Raw genomic sequence first — 17,239 nt, forward strand, 5'->3', positions numbered from 1 at the left:
TTATCGTCATTATTTGGTAATCTGATATGCTTTATAAGTTGACATCACATGCTCTGTTAAGATTCATTCGTTAAGGTTTTTACAGACAGAACTGTTGTATTGACTCTGCATTATATTACTGATCCTTTCAGAGTTGATTGAATATTATTAGTCTTGACCGAATATTGTTACTATTTTGTTACAGAGCTTTTATGTTGTACATTCATGTTAAAGGATCTATTCGAAAGTTGTGTTCTTTACGATTCAGGAGTAATGCTGTTCCATTTTGAAACGCAATCATATTCTTGTTAATCAAGATTGATGCTAGATCAGATTACTCTTCAAGCATGTTGTGCATGTATATGATTTCCAAGCGTTGTTCTATAATTTATCAGAAATTAGTGTTGTTCCATTAGTGTGTGTTGCTTGAGAATGAAAGATTGTTGATTGGTTATGATGAGTGCATTTGAGTTAATATATTAAGTTTGATTACTGCTCGCGAGACTTAGTTGTTTGATTGTTGTTCCATTTCAGAATTGTTGTTCCATTTTATCATTGTTGTTCCATTCCAGATTTGTTGTTCGATTTCTTATTTGTTGTTCCATTTTTCTATCTGCCGTTTCATTTACTCGCATTTGTTGTTTTGGTGTGACAAACGATCTGTGGCTGTAGTGAGCCTCGACATTTACTGTCTAGCTCCCAGACCCATGGTCCATGCTCTAATTTTCTTTCCATCAGTTTCCAAAGGGATGGGCTATCGCTGCCGAACCCTTGACTGATAAGTTGCCCAGTTTCTGAGTGTGTGATTTATTCCTTTAAAGTAACTTAGTTATAGACAAGCATCCGTTTACTCTTGTATTTTTGAACGCTGTACTACTAGCATTACTCTGGCAAATGATAGCCTCAAACTGAGACACTCTTTGAAATAACAAAACGCTCCTGGATTGACATATTAATGTGAGGTAATTAGAGGTGAAAGAGACCCTTTTTATAGCTCTATAGCAGGGGGCTCCCTGACTCTCAGTGAAGTTGTCGAGTTTGGCAACTGTTTGACTGCCAGTGACAACTCTTCATCCCGAACATCGAACCCTAGCTTCCTGCAAAAATTGTGTCCTCGAACCCTGCGGCAGCCTTTTCTTGGCGTATTGCTCCGTTATCGATCGAGTTTTACTTGAGTGGCTCACTGTGGGAACTCAGTTGGAATGCGGGCGCAAGGGAGGGCGCCGATCAATCGATTCTATTTCTCCTATTTTTGGTGTTTTCCGGCCATGGACATATTTTTCTCCTGGCTACGGTTACTGACCTCATCGGGACTGCTGGCGGACCGTTTTCTAGCCCCTGTTTTCTTCTATGCTACAACTCGAGCTCCCCTATGGATCAGTAGGCTCGTGTGATGTTTTTTGGGTCCGCTGTGATGGACTTGGATCCATGTATTGCCATCTCTTGCTCCATCCGGCCCCTTGTGGCTCACAGGCCCCCCATTGTCGAGTGGTTTTGAGGCAAAAAGGGGGAGCATGGCTCCCGGAACCTGGTAACACCCATCTGGTTTCAATTTTTTATTAAATATCTTGTTGGGGTTTCCTTTTTAATATGGGTAAATATAATAGACATTGTGCAGCAACTGAAGCACAACATCATGCAATAGGATGGATACCTTGTACAAATGCAAAACCTAATTTTTGAAGGAAGAGCATTACAGGACATTTGGGTTCTACAGGATTGCCACATTCAAATAGCATCCTCCATAACCCTCAATATGAGATTAAGGGGTGATGTGGGTTCAGCCAACAAATCCTTAAATGTCGGAAATGGTTATGGGTGCAGTTCTTCAAAAAACACAGAAGCCAAACTAAAGAAAATGAATGGAGGACCCTCTTTCAAGAACATCCTGCAAGGGAAAAGAATAGTCGCAGAACCAAAAAAACAGGTTGGTACATCCCCTAGCCCATACATTGTGGAGCTACTGAACTCAATCCCAGAACTTACCATAGATAATTCAGAAACAGATGAGCACTATGCTGCTTTTGAATCACAAGCAATTATTTGTCGTTTTAATTGTTTCTGGCCAAAACCTGTGGAGTTATTTCATTGGATTTTGACCAATTGGTCACTAGAATGTGAAATACACCTCTGTTCAAAGGGGTTTTTCATTGTAAAATTCCCTTCATCAGAGGCTAGAGACAGTATTATATAGGATGGACCATGGTTCTAGGGATCAACAGGCCTTTTCATCACACCATGGTTCCCAGAATTTGATGCAAACACCATGGTTTTCACCAGAATGTCGGTGTGGATCCGACTGCACAACCTCCCACTTCATTTTTGGGATGAGCGAGTACTCACAGGAATCGAGAACATCATTGGGAAATATATCAAAACGGATACCCAAATATTGGAAGAAAGGATCTACACACATGCCCGAATATGTGTGGAAGTAGATCTCAGCAAGGGATTACCAGACCACATTCAACTAATCCATAAGCAGATGAATTGGACTCAGACACTAGACTATGAGAACACAACCTTCAGATGTAGAATCTGCAAACAAACATGACATCTACAAAATATGTGCCCTGAAGGCAAGAAAGACACCGACAGAAAGAAGAAGAATGGGAAACAACCCAAAGGATGGAATTTCCCTCCACCCCATCAAGACGAGGAGGAAGATGAAGCAGAGGAGGAATCTATACAAACCGGGAACAACTAGACATCACAGGTACCAGAAAACCAAGGGGAAATCCCTCAGGACCTCAATGAAATGCAGGACAACCAGGTACAAACAACAAATAATCCAGAAGCTATGGAAACTAGTGGGTATAAATGTACCCATTCAACAGACAACTCAGATTCAGACAAGGACAATGCAAGACCTGAACCTGGCAATCAACTTGCACTTGTCTCTGATACACCATCTCAAGGGGAATGGTGCAGGGTGGAAAAAAAGAAGGGGAGAAAAGCCTAGCTTTTCTCCTTATTGTATATTAGTTTGTTTTTTTTGCATATATCTGCTTATCATCAGTCATAGACTTGATGATGCTTGGTTCTCAATAAAATGTAACATGTAATTTTGTTTTCACTAATAAAATTACGCCTTTTTCCTTGGAAAAAAATATTCATTGTATGATATGATGAAATGTGAATCAAAAATACAGAATTAAATGTAAGTGAACACAAAAGCGACTTAAAGCCATTTATTTATTTTTATAATACTTTTAGTAAATAAGATTATTATTAGAAATAATCAAGTATAAATGTATTGTAATGTATAATATATATATGTACAGTTGATAAAAGAAAAAAAGTCGACATTGTTTAATTATTAAAGTTTTGGAGTTTTTGGTCGGTGAAACAATTTTTTGTTAGATCATGTTTTTCACTGTTTAAAATCCATTTTTGAATCCATAAATGGATTCAACACGCTAAAAACTCTTGGGGCACCAAATTGTGTAGAATTCACAAATCAAATTTGTGATTCGAGCAAACTCCTGCTATATTTAAGACATTTTTTACCGAAAAAGTACCCAAAAAACCACAAAAACATAAAATAATTAAACTACATTATGAAAAAACACATAGAATTATATATGTGTGTGTGTGTGTGTAATAATAACTCAGTTGTGGGGCCAACACTGGGAAAAACCTATCATTGGCTGGCATATGCAAATGTAGGCTAACTCATCACTGTTATTCAAGGAAAACCACACCACCTGGAACTACCCGCTAGTGGTCCATAATTTTGATAATTTTCTAGCATTAGGAGGTATTCTTGCATGCCAATAGGCCTCCTAAGTTGTCCTAGAATAATTATGGAAAATAAAATAAAAATATAATTTATTTTGGGTATTGTGTAGGCTCAAGAAGTCAAGCCGGTCCCACCATGAAAGGGTGTGTCCCTTGGTCAAATTATCCCATTCGAATTGTATATATATGCATGATGTGAAACTTCATCTGATCATTCCCTCATCATCATCATCTCTCTTCTATAGCAGCCACACATGGGAGTATATAAAGGATGAATTGACTGAATTTTGGACGTGGATTTTTTCATATATTTCTAGACAATTTAGAATTGTAAACCTTGCTGAAGAATAAATTCTCCTAGAAGAAAAGTTGTTGAGTTTTGTCCCAAGTTTGGGTTTTGCAGGGAAAATTTGTTCTGCCTATGGTGCATGGCTGTCTCTTTATGATCTTATTGTTTTCTCTGCATTACTGTTGATATTTTATGTGTACAATTTCTTAATGACATTAGTGGCATAAAGATAAATTATTAAAGATTAGTAGGTAATAATCATTAGATCAAAACATTTGGTTTCTATTGTTCATCTTGTAGAAAAATCAACATAGAATCAAAGCCTTGTTAAAAGAGCAACCATAAAGTCAACAATGAAATGTAACTACACAAGAGAACAAGCCCTAGAGGATCCACACCTACGAAGGAGGATGATTTTATGGTTTGTTCTGTGCTTGGAGGAAGTCAAGTGGAGTTCTGTTCAAGAGAAAGAAGGTTGTGTTTTTACTATCCTAGGAGGAAAAGGGTTATGTGAGAGTTTTGGGTGCTAGATGCAGTGAAATAGGGTTGCTCTATGGTCTGGCCACAACCCTGGAAGAGGGTCGTAGGTTGCCTCAGTGATCATAGGAAAGGGACGTAGTTAGGGCCTTAAATAGGGGTTTGAAGTTGTTGGAGGAGAAGTTTGAGACCTCATGAAGGAGGGTCGAGATAATTAAGTGTTGGTTGTAGTCAAGGAGAGTCCTAACCAAGTTTTGTTTTATACAACAGAGAAATCCACAGTCTATTCTGAGTAGTAAAAGAAGGGATGCAACCCTAGAAGAGGGTTGAGGACCTCAGGAGTATGCCCTAGGATAGGGTCGTAACCCTAGAAGAGGGATGAGGTCCTTAGGAGTAGTGCCCTGGAATAGGGCCACAGTGAGTTTAGGTAGGTCAAGGGCCTCAGACTTAAGAATAAGCCAGTTAAGGGTCTTCAATGAGGGACCAAATTCCCTAACAACCTATGGAAAGGTTGTTGTAGTTGTAAGCTAGGCTAGCTGAGATGATTGAGTGGATAGATGACTATAAGGAGGCTTGATGAGGTGGAAAAAAATCTTAAAGGGTTGATAATGAAGTTTTTTAGGTGAAGGAAAGACCAAACAACAAGGTGATTAATGTTGATAAGTATAATGGACTAAAGGAGGTGTCCACTGGTGAGCAACAAGTTGACAATTTTCAAAAGAAGCTGATCTATGTATAAGCATTGGAGGAAAAGGGAAAATGTTACCTAAGAGTGATCAATGGTATAAGTCCAGTCTGAGAAATGATCTAAATATTGGTGCCACATAATTTGTCATTGTGGAATTACATGAGACAATATACAATGTGGATGATGACATATGACATGTGATTGTTGGGTACAAACATGACCCTACATTCAACATGGAGTCAAATCATTTTTTACCATCCATGTTAGATGTGGTTAGCTTGATTAATTGGAATTTGGACCAAAGAAAGGTTGTTAATTTGACTAGTAGTAGTTTTCAATAGATCTATACACCTCTCTGATTCATCCATCAAGGGATAACTTTCCCTAAAGGAATTGTACAAGAAGGAATTGGTGTTGATACTAGCTTATTTTTAAGCCTTTGGTGTGGTTCGATAGTTCAATGAATGGATTGCTAAGCCTAATTTGCAAGATGAGGAAACAAAGGAATCTAATCTTAATAAGATTGCACATGGATTTCATTAAGAAGAAAAGGATCAAGAGGGAGTTGACAATTCCCTACAATGCATCAATTTCTTCCTTAATCAAGAGATAAGTACTTCATATATTTATCTCTTGATTATTGTTATTTTACTTGGTGAGCCTCTTGTCTTTGTATTTTTTTCTTGGTTATAATTGTTCTTCCATAGCCTCTTAAATGAGGTTTGCAGGTACATCGTGAAGTCTTCTAAGGCAATGATTCTAGCAACATATGACAACATCATGAAGAACAAAGAAAAGTTTGTGGCAAGAAGGTTCTCATAGTAAGAGGGAGTACACAGATATTTTTGCTCCAGTCTTCGATGGATAGGTCCTTGTATGAAAAAAAGACTTGAGCACTGACTCAACATGAGTGATTGATATTCGAGAAGGAGAAATTGTACAAAGTTCCAGGACCATGCAAAATGACCGAAATAGATTCTGATATCGAGGGATAAAATATTCAGGTAGAATGGAAGGAGTAGTGTTCCAAGAGGATGTCATGGGTTGAGATTTTCAAGATGCTCAAAGATAAAATGTCTCTAGGAGAAACATGCCTTCTATGAAGAGACCATGTTAAATAACAAAAGGACTTGCTTACATGATAGAGGGAGAAATAATAACAAAAGGACTTACTTATGTGATAGAGGGAACGACAGTTGTAGGAGGAAATTTTTTTGTGAAAGAGGGAGAAACAATGACAAGAGGATTTGCTTTCGTGATAGAGGGAGTAGTCCGGACTTCCAAATGAAGATCTGCTTTAGTGTCAGAGGGAGTTATCCTCGGAGATTGAAATGAAGGATTCTAGCCAGATACATTATTTCTTGAGATTGGAGATTCATATTTAGTGGATCTCATGATGTACAGGTACTTGATTGGAACATTGATGTACCTGGTTACACATGGCCTAATATTTGATTTGCACTGAACACCGTAAGCCAATATATGGTCGAGAAAAGGAAAATACATTGGGTTTTAGTGAAGCATGCGTTGAGGTACCTACATGGTACAATTGGATATGGTTTGAGATATGTTTCAGGAGGTGAAGTAAGGCTATAGAAATAAACAGATTTAGATTGAGTAGGGAGTGTATAAGGTAGAAAGAGCACCTTGGGGATATTGGTTTAGCTTGGGATTAACTATAATATCTTAGTTTAGCAGGAAGTAGACTTCTGTTGCACTTAGTACATCAAGATCAAATAATATTGTAGCCTATGTTGCAAGTCATGAAGTAGTGTTATTTTGAAATATTATTGGAGGACTCTTTGATCATATCACTTCATCTGAGACATGGTGCAGAGAGGAGCAATGGAGTTCTAGTACACATACACAAATGAGAAGATTGCAAACATTCTCATCAGCCTCTGCCTGGACTGAATTTTGTATACTTCAAAGATAAGCTTGACATGATGTAGAATGTCTCCCTTGTTGAGAGGGAGGGTTGATGTCTTTGTAGAATTAGGGCAGACCATCTCCAAAGCCATAAAGGACTTTGGTTGGGTCATAAAGGACTTTGATGAGGGGAGACAGATACATTAACATGAGAAGCCAGAAGGACTTGGTTGGGCCATAAATGAATTTGACCAAAGGTGAGTGGCCTAGGTAAATTACAAGATTGGACAAATTTTCTCCTGAGAAGCTAAAAGGACTTGGATGTTAGAATGACTTGGCTAGGTCATAAAGGAATTTGACTAGAGGAGATAGATGTAATTCACTTGAGAAGCCATAAAGGCTTTTGGCTAAGGGTGAATGGTCCAAGGTTAGATTATATCTTGAGAAGCCAGAAGGACTTGGTTGGGTCATAAAGGATTTTGACCAGAGGAGATTGATTAATTTACGTAAGGAGCCATAAAGGACTTTGGCTAGAGGTAAAAGGCCCTGGATACTCACATTTCCCACTCCAGGATGGATTTATCTATAGACATACATCAACATAGAAAGCTCATGAAATTTTCTTATGGAGGAGAAATTTTAGCTAAGGGGAAATTTGTTGCAGCCAAGGAGAATACCTCCCTTGCTAAGAGGGAGTGTTGATTTTTGTGTAGAATTGGGATGTATTCTCACATTCCAAGAGACATCATAAGTTGGCCTAGAAGAATTATGGAAATTAAAATAAAATAAAATTTATCTTGGGCATCATGTAGGCTCAACAAGTCAAGTTAGCCCCACCATGAAAGGGTGTGTCCCTTGGTCAAATTCACCCATTGGACTTGTATATATATATATATATATATATATATATATATATATATATATATATATATATATATATATATATATATATATATATACATGATGTGACACTTCATTTGATCACTCACTCATTATCACCATCTCTCTTCTATAGCAGCCACACGTGGGAGCAATTTGAAGACGAATTGATTGAAATTTGGACTTGAATTTTGGCATAGATTTCTAGACAATTTAGAATTGTAAACCTTGATGAATAATAAATTCTCCTAGAAGATTTTTTTTTGGGTTTTCTCCTAAGTTTGGTTTCCCATGCAAAAATTATTGTCTCTATTTCACATGACTGTCTCTTTATGATCTTTCTGTTTTCGCTGAGTTACTGCTGATATTTTCTATGTATAATTGCTTAATGATATTAGTAGCATAAAGATAAATTATAAAAAATCATTAGGTAGTAATTATCATATCAGAAACATTGGTTTCTACTGTTCATCTTGTAGAAAAATCAAATGTAAGGGGGTATGCTTTCACTCTTGCTAGATGCCTCTGGGTCTTGGGTCGTTGGCTTGTTTCCTTACATCCAAGGAAGACAAACTCTTAGCTAAGAATAATTAATTATTAATTAATTTTACTTTTATTTTTTTTAAATATGAAATAATTATATTTTCACCTTTTAATTTTTTTAAATATAAAATTAGCTACACTTTTACCCTTTTTTATTGTTTGCGCTGAGAGCTCAGTATGTGAGAGATGTTGTCACGTAACATTACATTTAAAAATAGTAAAATAATCATTTAAATTAACATATTAAAAATAGTAATAAGAAAAGAAATTAATGTCCACCATAATTACAATATTTCAATTTACACCTTAATCTTATATAACTTTATTTACAAATATAAAGTAAACGAAAGTGAAAAAAATATTTTAGCTTTTATTATGAGGAAGAAATGTAATGAGTAAAAAAATATAATTTACCTTTTATGTAATTTTTTCACATGACAAGAAATAGTATTATTGATATTACATTGTGGTTAATTCATTCTACATTCCATTTACATGTGATATTTAAAACAAAAATATATTTATAACAAAAAAAACATTAAATAACATACATACATACATATATATAATAAATTTATATATTTTTTATATAGAGAAAAATAAAGTAATTTATTTATTATTTTATTTCCATTTTAGTGAGAAAGATTGAGAGAACTCTTATTCCATTAATAGTAGCTTTGTAATTCAATGTATGAGGGATATTTGTAAATTTTTCAATGTTTATATTTTAGAAAATATTAATAATAAAAATAATTAAATGTATATATACACGAAAAAATTATGAGGGGACATATTTTAACATTTTAATGTGGAGAAAGTGAATTATAAATAAAACATTTCAATGTCAGGTACATATATATTATACTAGCCTAGATCCATTTTAACTTTGGATATACTAAGCACCTAGAGGGATCAAATCTCTTTTCACTCTTAAAGATGTTTGCATGAGATTTGATCCCTCTAGGCTTTTGGTAAATCCAAAATTAAGATGGATCTAGGCTAGTCATATTGGGCTGAGAGGCGCTCTCCAACCAATATGGAATATATGTTGTAATTTTATGTAAACAAAAATAATAAAATAATAAAAATAAAAATAAAAATTCCATATTATAATTATTATTTTTATTAATTTTTGTTGGGTAGTTAAAGTAAAATTGACTCAGTAAAGTTAAGCAATTTTTGAGCTCCAAATTTAAGAGAACCCATAATATTCATGTGCAATATAGTATATTTAAGCATTTGTTTGTAAATTTCCTTTCCATTGTTAGAAATTTCGTTTTGTGATGATTGTGTAGAAATAGACGTGACATAACATTATACTGGTAAAATCAAAAGAAAATCTCAGTTTTAAGGTTAATACATGCGACTTAATACATGCCTAATATGGTTTCCCTAGTAGCAAGCTAGAACATAGTTCAATCCATTCTAAAGTAAAACAATGAATTGAAGAAATGAAAACACTATATATATATATATATATATATATATATATATATATATATATATATAGATGGTTAATTGTGCTTAATATGTATAGTTAAGAGGAAAAGTCATTAACTTCTTTATCAATGATTGAATTTCTATAACAACATATTTATTGTTTCTTAATTTATTAAATATTATATTAACAATCTCACTTTCCCTTGAAAAGAAAATTTATATCATGATTTGAAAAAAAAGGATCAAGATTAAAATGGATTTTTATTTTATCTTATTTTTATTTTCGTGGTGTAAATATTGTATTTCCTTCTAAACAAGAATGTACATGTAAATACTAAGAATTTTAAGTCATTCACTTGCTAGGAAGACCAAACCACAACAAAAAAATTTACCCTTTGTATAGAGGCATGAGATATCAAAGTACACAAGAGTTCAACATTGACCATACAAAAACTAAAATACAAACCTTTTCAACCTTGGAATGAACAAAGAAAATAAGAAAACAAGAATCCAAGGACACATGTAATATACCTCAATCACACTATATTTTAATCTTTTAACTTTTATTATTATTATTATTATTTTTGCTAACACAATTATAGTTCAACAGTAAGTCCTCATCATTATGAACCATATCTTTGTGATATAATTTGAACACTAACCACATTTCTCCTTTGAATTCATGAATGCCATGGTTACACTTAACCTCTTTGCAATGAAATTTGAGTCTCTTATAAGCACCTAGAGTCCTACTGCTTTTATCTTATTCAATTTTAATCCATGTCCATGTTTCGAGTTTGAGACATATTAACATGTAATGCCCCTAAGTCTACTATGGGGACCTTTTGCTCACCAACCTCCTAACTTTACATGCTGCCTTACAATAAAGTTTGCAATCTATTTCTTTGTACTTCACATATTTCATATGAAATAGACTTTACGTTTTTATATATATTATTATATATTCTAGGGATTTCCCCCCTTAATCCTCTCCAAAGGATAGGTTTGTGTGCACTCCAATTCAATTTGTGATGGAATGAAAGCTTAGAACCAAGTTAAATATTTTTTGTCTGAACAATATACACCTACCATTCGTATGTGTATGCTCATAAGACCTATGGTTCCCGACACCCATGTCGCTTTTCCACTTGGAAGCTTAACCATGGTCCAACTCGCTAGATTCACATGTCGTTCAAATTCTATGGTGGCGATCACTCAAGGCAATCCAATGGTCAAGGTTAATTGATGGAAAAATGACTAGGGTTACTTTCATTTTCTCTGTTCATTTTCATTTGTTGTTCCTTGTTCCGCTGCCATGGTTTTTCTCTGTAGAGAACCATATGAAGTTTCAAACCTTGACCTTCTCTATTGTACAAGTTTTCTTTCTGGCTCTCAGATATTTGTGGCCTCTAGTTGTTTCTGTCTGTTCAAAAATTCCACATTCATGTGCACTACTACATGTAGGACTAAATTGCGATGACAGGGTTTGACGATATGGCCCATACTATTGCAAACGTAAAGAAAATTGTTATTTTTTTTTAGTTTTAGTGGTGTAAAGTCCTCGTGTTCATCACAATTCCAACAATCTATTTCTATGGCATCGGCATTGCGACAAACCATTTCTAGATCGTCTTAAATGCAACAACAGACGTAGTATGTCACAATTGCGACTTCTATTTTTAGGAGTTGGAATCGTGACGAACGACATCTATCATCTCAATTGCGACGAAAAATGTCTTTCTACATTCTGACATCAATTTGACTGTTTGTTTGATGGTCATCTTTGACTTTGACCAGTGATCTAACGTTTCAATTCTGACAATAAATAAATATATAAATATCTCGCTCATAAGAGACGTTGCGACATATTTTCTATAACTACAATAATTTTGAAAGGTTATAAGGACTTTTTCGCGAGCGAAAAACATATTTTGTTTTATGTAATTGTTTTGTGGTTGGGAAGAACATCAAAAAAACATTAGATGGGGAACTAATCGGCTAGGGATCAATGATGGGGAATGTTATTTCCATTGCAAAGTTTGCGGGTGTAGAGTTCCATAGATAATTTCAGATGAAAAAGATGATAGAAAGTGTAGGAAGGATGGGCACATTGAAGGGAGGAATGAATATTGTTTCGTGGTAACCTATATTTTATGAATCATTATATATATTTTCTTTATATTAATTGTATTTGTAATTTTTTTTGTTATTATAACATTTGTTCTGTAGACTAATTTAGCATGATTGTTTGTAATTATTATAAATTCAAGGTGGCCGCTTACGTACTTCGATCCGAATGTGCCAAGTTGTAATACTAGAAATGATGTTCTACAAGTTGAACAACATGGAGTGAATATGGTCGAAGATCAAGATGCTTTAGAGGAAATTTCAACCTAAAAGTGACCATGAAAATTTAATGTAATTTCCATGTCATAATGTGTAAACCAATCATAATCCTTTAAATTTTAAAAGTTGCACATGTAAATATTTTGGAGGGAAAAAAGAAAAACTATTTTTTTAATTGTATTTTTGGCTTATCTCCTTATAGGTTTACTCAAATTTCAAGTGTAGACATTTGTTGGATGCATAATTAAATTCCACATCCAAAGAGTACCATTATGCATACTTTTGAAAATATCCACATTGGTATAAAAACGTAGATACATTAAAAAAACATGTTCAACACACTTTTTTAATGTATCTGCAATTTTTAACACTGTAGATCTTCTCAAAAGTATGCATAAACGGGTACTCGTTGGATGTGGAATTTAATTTTGCATCCAATGAGTGTCTACACTTGAATTTGAGTAAACATATAAGGAAATCATCCAAAAATACAATTGAGAAAAGTAGTTTTATTTTTCCCCTCCAAAACTCATAAATCTTATTTTATTATTTTAATTATTTTTCCTTAGAAGGCCAATTTTAGGCTGAAATTTCCTCTAATGATGGTCCTATGGAAGAAGATGACAATAATAACATAGTTCAAGGTGATGGGACAAATCAATTGATCCAAGACTTGTACGACAATGAGAACGATGATGATATTTATGATGCACCTGTGCTACAGAAGGCAGGGACACCACTTTATGAAGGTTGAAGAACAATTTTTCTCTCTGCGACATTATTGTTGGTGAACTTAAAGGTTTTGAATGGTTTGTCAAACACTTATATGACACAGATCCTAAGGTATAATGTAATATGTTTCATTAGTACATGAAAGGTTGAATTTTTTTTTCCCTTTTTTTTAGTGTTAATTAATGTATAAAATAAGAATGCAATATTTATGATTAATATTATTTACACTAACTAGTGATTTTTTATGTTGTAATAGATTGTTAGGTGAATTTCTGTTACCATTGCCAAATAAGTTACCTCACACATACCAATATTTATATGTTGTTATGAAAGAAATTGGAATGGAGTATCAAGCTATAGATGCATGTCCTAATGATCATATTATATATTATGGACAACATGATAGTAGTAGAAATTGAATTGATCAAATAACAAAAAAGGTGCCTCAAAAGGTTCTTCGTCATATTCCTGTAATTCTACGATTGTGGCAATTGTTCAAGTGTAAAAGCATAGCACAATTTATGGATTACCATGCATGGAAGATAAGTGGAGATGGTTTTCTTCAAATTCTTGCAAATGGTTATGCATTTAGGGAAATTGAGGAAAAATGGTCGCATTTTAAAGATGAACCTCGTAATGTTAGGCTTTCATTGGCAACTGATGGTGTTAATCCATTTGGAGAGCTTAGGTCTATTTACTCAGTGTGGCCAATTTTTGTTATCAACAATAACCTTCCTCCTTAGATGTCAATAAAGAGGGAGCACATTATGTTGACAATGATTGTTCCAAGTATTTGTTTACATTAAAATTTCAAATATTGTAACATTTTCATTTGTCTTGTTTGTTGCATAATATGTTATATTTATTTATTTACTTATATGTACATATCATGGTAGTAATTATGTGTAATTTCAAACAATTAGGGAAGTACCAAGTTAAAGATATGAATGTATATATCGAGCCTCTTATCGACGAGTTAATAAAGTTATGAGATGTCATCATTATGTATGACATCTGTAAACCAATAGGGAAGAGACAATTTCAATTCCATGGAATACTTGTATGGACAACTCATGATGCCCCGAGACTAAGACATTTTTGTTGTATGTAAAATTCATTGCACTTTAATAGTATATAATTACTTCAATTAGAAAATATCATGCATGTTTTTTAAATAATTCCTTTGTTTATATTAATTGGCATTAATCTATCTCTTGCAGTTCTTAAAACAAAGGGTAAATTTGCATGGCCAGTTTGTGGTATTAAGATGAAATATTGTCGTTCAACAAGTTTAGGAAAGGAGGTGTTTGATGAGTATAAGCACTTCCTCTCGAAGAACCAAAGGTATTGTGATATCGAGAATGGATTAATAAGAGACTTGATTAAAACCACGAAGAATGACACCTCACCTATGGATGTTAATATTTAACAGAAATCATCATGAAGGAACTGGAATTTGATGAAGAATGAAAAGTTATCCCGCTCAATTCATGAGGTTGTCGTACTATGAGCACCTAACAATAGCTCATTTGTTTAATACAATGTATATTAGGAAGAATGTGACAAAAACTTTATGGCAGACCATAGATGGTAGGAAGGATAAAGAAAAAACCGCTAAAATTTGTAATGACACAGTGGAAGCCAATCATGCAATGAAAAGTGGGATATGATCAAGTAGCGATGGAGATTGAAACAACCTTCCATGATTATTAACATATAAGCAAAATGATGATCTAAAAGAGGTTATTCGAAGAATTAAATTTCCCATAGGATTTTCTTCAAACATAAATAATATCTTAACAAAGAAAGGTGAATTTGGTGAGGTAAAAACACACGATTGACATACCTTCATTAAGTTAATTATTTTGGTATATATATTTCTAAATTGGTATGTATACATATTTATGGTTTTTTTGGTCTACTTTGGGTTAAACAAATGATGATTCATTTTTATTGTTACAATATGTCCTACCTCTATCTCTCCTAGATGAATTCGACAACAATGTCAAACAAGTTATATATGATCTTGGCAAATGCATGAGGTAAGCAATGACGTATTTGCTGAGTGTTTTTTCAATTGGTTGTTGATCAAATTAATGACATGTGTTTTACTTATAATGTAATATATTATGTTTTGTTGAAACATGTTATTTTCTTGCATCATTTGTAGATGGTTGTCATTGAAAGAAATACATAAAGACAATATAAAGCATTGGAAGAGAGAAATTCCTCAGCTAATGTGTGAAATGAAAAAGTATCTACCTCCAACATTTTTCAATGCATAAGAACACTACCTCATACACCAAGTTGAGGAGATTGAATTGTGTGGACCTATACACACAAGGTCAATGTGGATGGTGGAGAGGAACTTGAAATCATTGAAGGCTTTGGTTAGACAAAGAGCATGTCCTGAGGGTTCTATGGTGGAGGGATATATGACATATCAATCCATGGTGTATATTAGTCAGTATCTTCCTAAATTAGCAGAAAATATGCGTGTGGATCGCATTTGGGATGTGAACTCATCAAAAAAATTGAAGGAGAGGACTTGTTGGGGAAAGGTAGAACAACAAAAGTGAGAGATAATTAATTAAATTTTTATTGTGGAGATTTATAAGACTTATACGAATTTTCATTTTTGTGTATATCTTACTTATTTATTTTTTATTATTTCATCAATTGTTAATATTGACCATGGTAACTAATATTGATATGGAATTATGCAGGAACACAACAATATACAGATATAAACATAAACATAAACACATAGATGAAATAGAAATAAAATTTCATTTCATTAATATAAAAGAACTGAAATATGATTACATACAGAATAGAAATAAACTAGCTCGGGTGATGGTAGCTTATCTATGAGAAGAGATGTGGCGGCTACATGCATCTGAACTATGTTAAAATGAGGCTCGGAGGCCTATTTATTATTGAGAATAATGGGAAATCCTAAACATCAAAAACCTAACCCTAGGAGATGAAAAACAAAAACTATGGGCCCTGTTTGGGTAAATTGGTACATCAACTTCCCGGGGTCGTAACTTCGGCATATTATCTCTGTATGACGTGCACGATACCTAGTTAGAAAGATCTATCTGAGGACTACAATTTTAGGCTGCAAACATGGATTAAATCCTCATGTTTTCCCATTAGAAAAAAAAAAAAAAAAAAAAAAAAAAAAACCGTTGTTTAGGGCCTCAAAATGGCTCCGGAAATTGAGGACCCGAAAAACTGCAAAAAATAGTAAACTGTGCTATAATTAAGGAGACTAAAAAACTAAATAAAATAAAATAAATAAATAAATAAAAATGAAAATGAAAATAAAATAAAAATTGTGATGGGGGTCCAAGTGGAATAGGAGGGTGGCCACTAATATCCACCTAGATCAATCCTCCCCCCTTAGGAAGCAATGGTACCCATTGCATTGAGTGCCTCCATGAGATGGGGAAACTTCTAATGAACTTGGTCCCTGGTGAGTGATATGTCTTGGTGCAGGAGTTGGCCAACTTTGACAACCTGATACAGTTGAATAATTTGTTGATGAGTGTTCTTGATATGTGTGTCCATGATATGATCAATTGTGGCATGTTCCATGCAGTCCGGGTTTAACTCTATTGGTTTGAGTTATTCTAGAATGTATGATGTGTCCAGTAATGGTGCAAAGTATGGTTGAAGGTAGTCCACATTGAAAATCGAGTGCAAGCCAAGGAATTGGGGAAGACTGAGCTCAAAAAAATTGTCTCCCACAACCTTGGTAATGGTGCAAGGCCCATATCAAAGTGGTCTAAGATTCCGATGGGCTCGGGTAAGGTGTTCTTTCTGCAAATGCAACCAAAATTTGTCGCCCACTTGAAACTTGTGTGGCAGTCGATGTTGATCATGTTGCTGCGTGTAGTTGGCATTGGAATTCTCCAAGATTTCATGAACCTATTGGCAAATGTGTTGGATGCGTTCAATAAATCTGGTTTCTTTATCAGCCTCAGATAATACATATGTGGATTCTATCTGTGTAGTTGCATGAGGCATGTCAACATCAATTAGACACAATGGTTGAAATCCTAGACCCACTTGAAAGGGAGTGCGACTAGTCGAGCTATGGAGAGCTCTATTATAATTGTGATACACATAGGGAAGACTCTCATCTAAGGTTCATGTATGCTTGGAGTTGTATATGCAGAGTATGTGCACTATCATCTTGTTGATAACCTCTGTCTGGCCATTAGTCTGGGGATGGAATGTAGTCGACT

Source organism: Pinus tabuliformis, chromosome 8 (genome assembly GCF_031772625.1).
Source record: "Pinus tabuliformis cultivar Carrire ecotype Pingquan chromosome 8, CPIR1, whole genome shotgun sequence".
Classification (NCBI taxonomy): Eukaryota; Viridiplantae; Streptophyta; class Pinopsida; order Pinales; family Pinaceae; genus Pinus; species Pinus tabuliformis.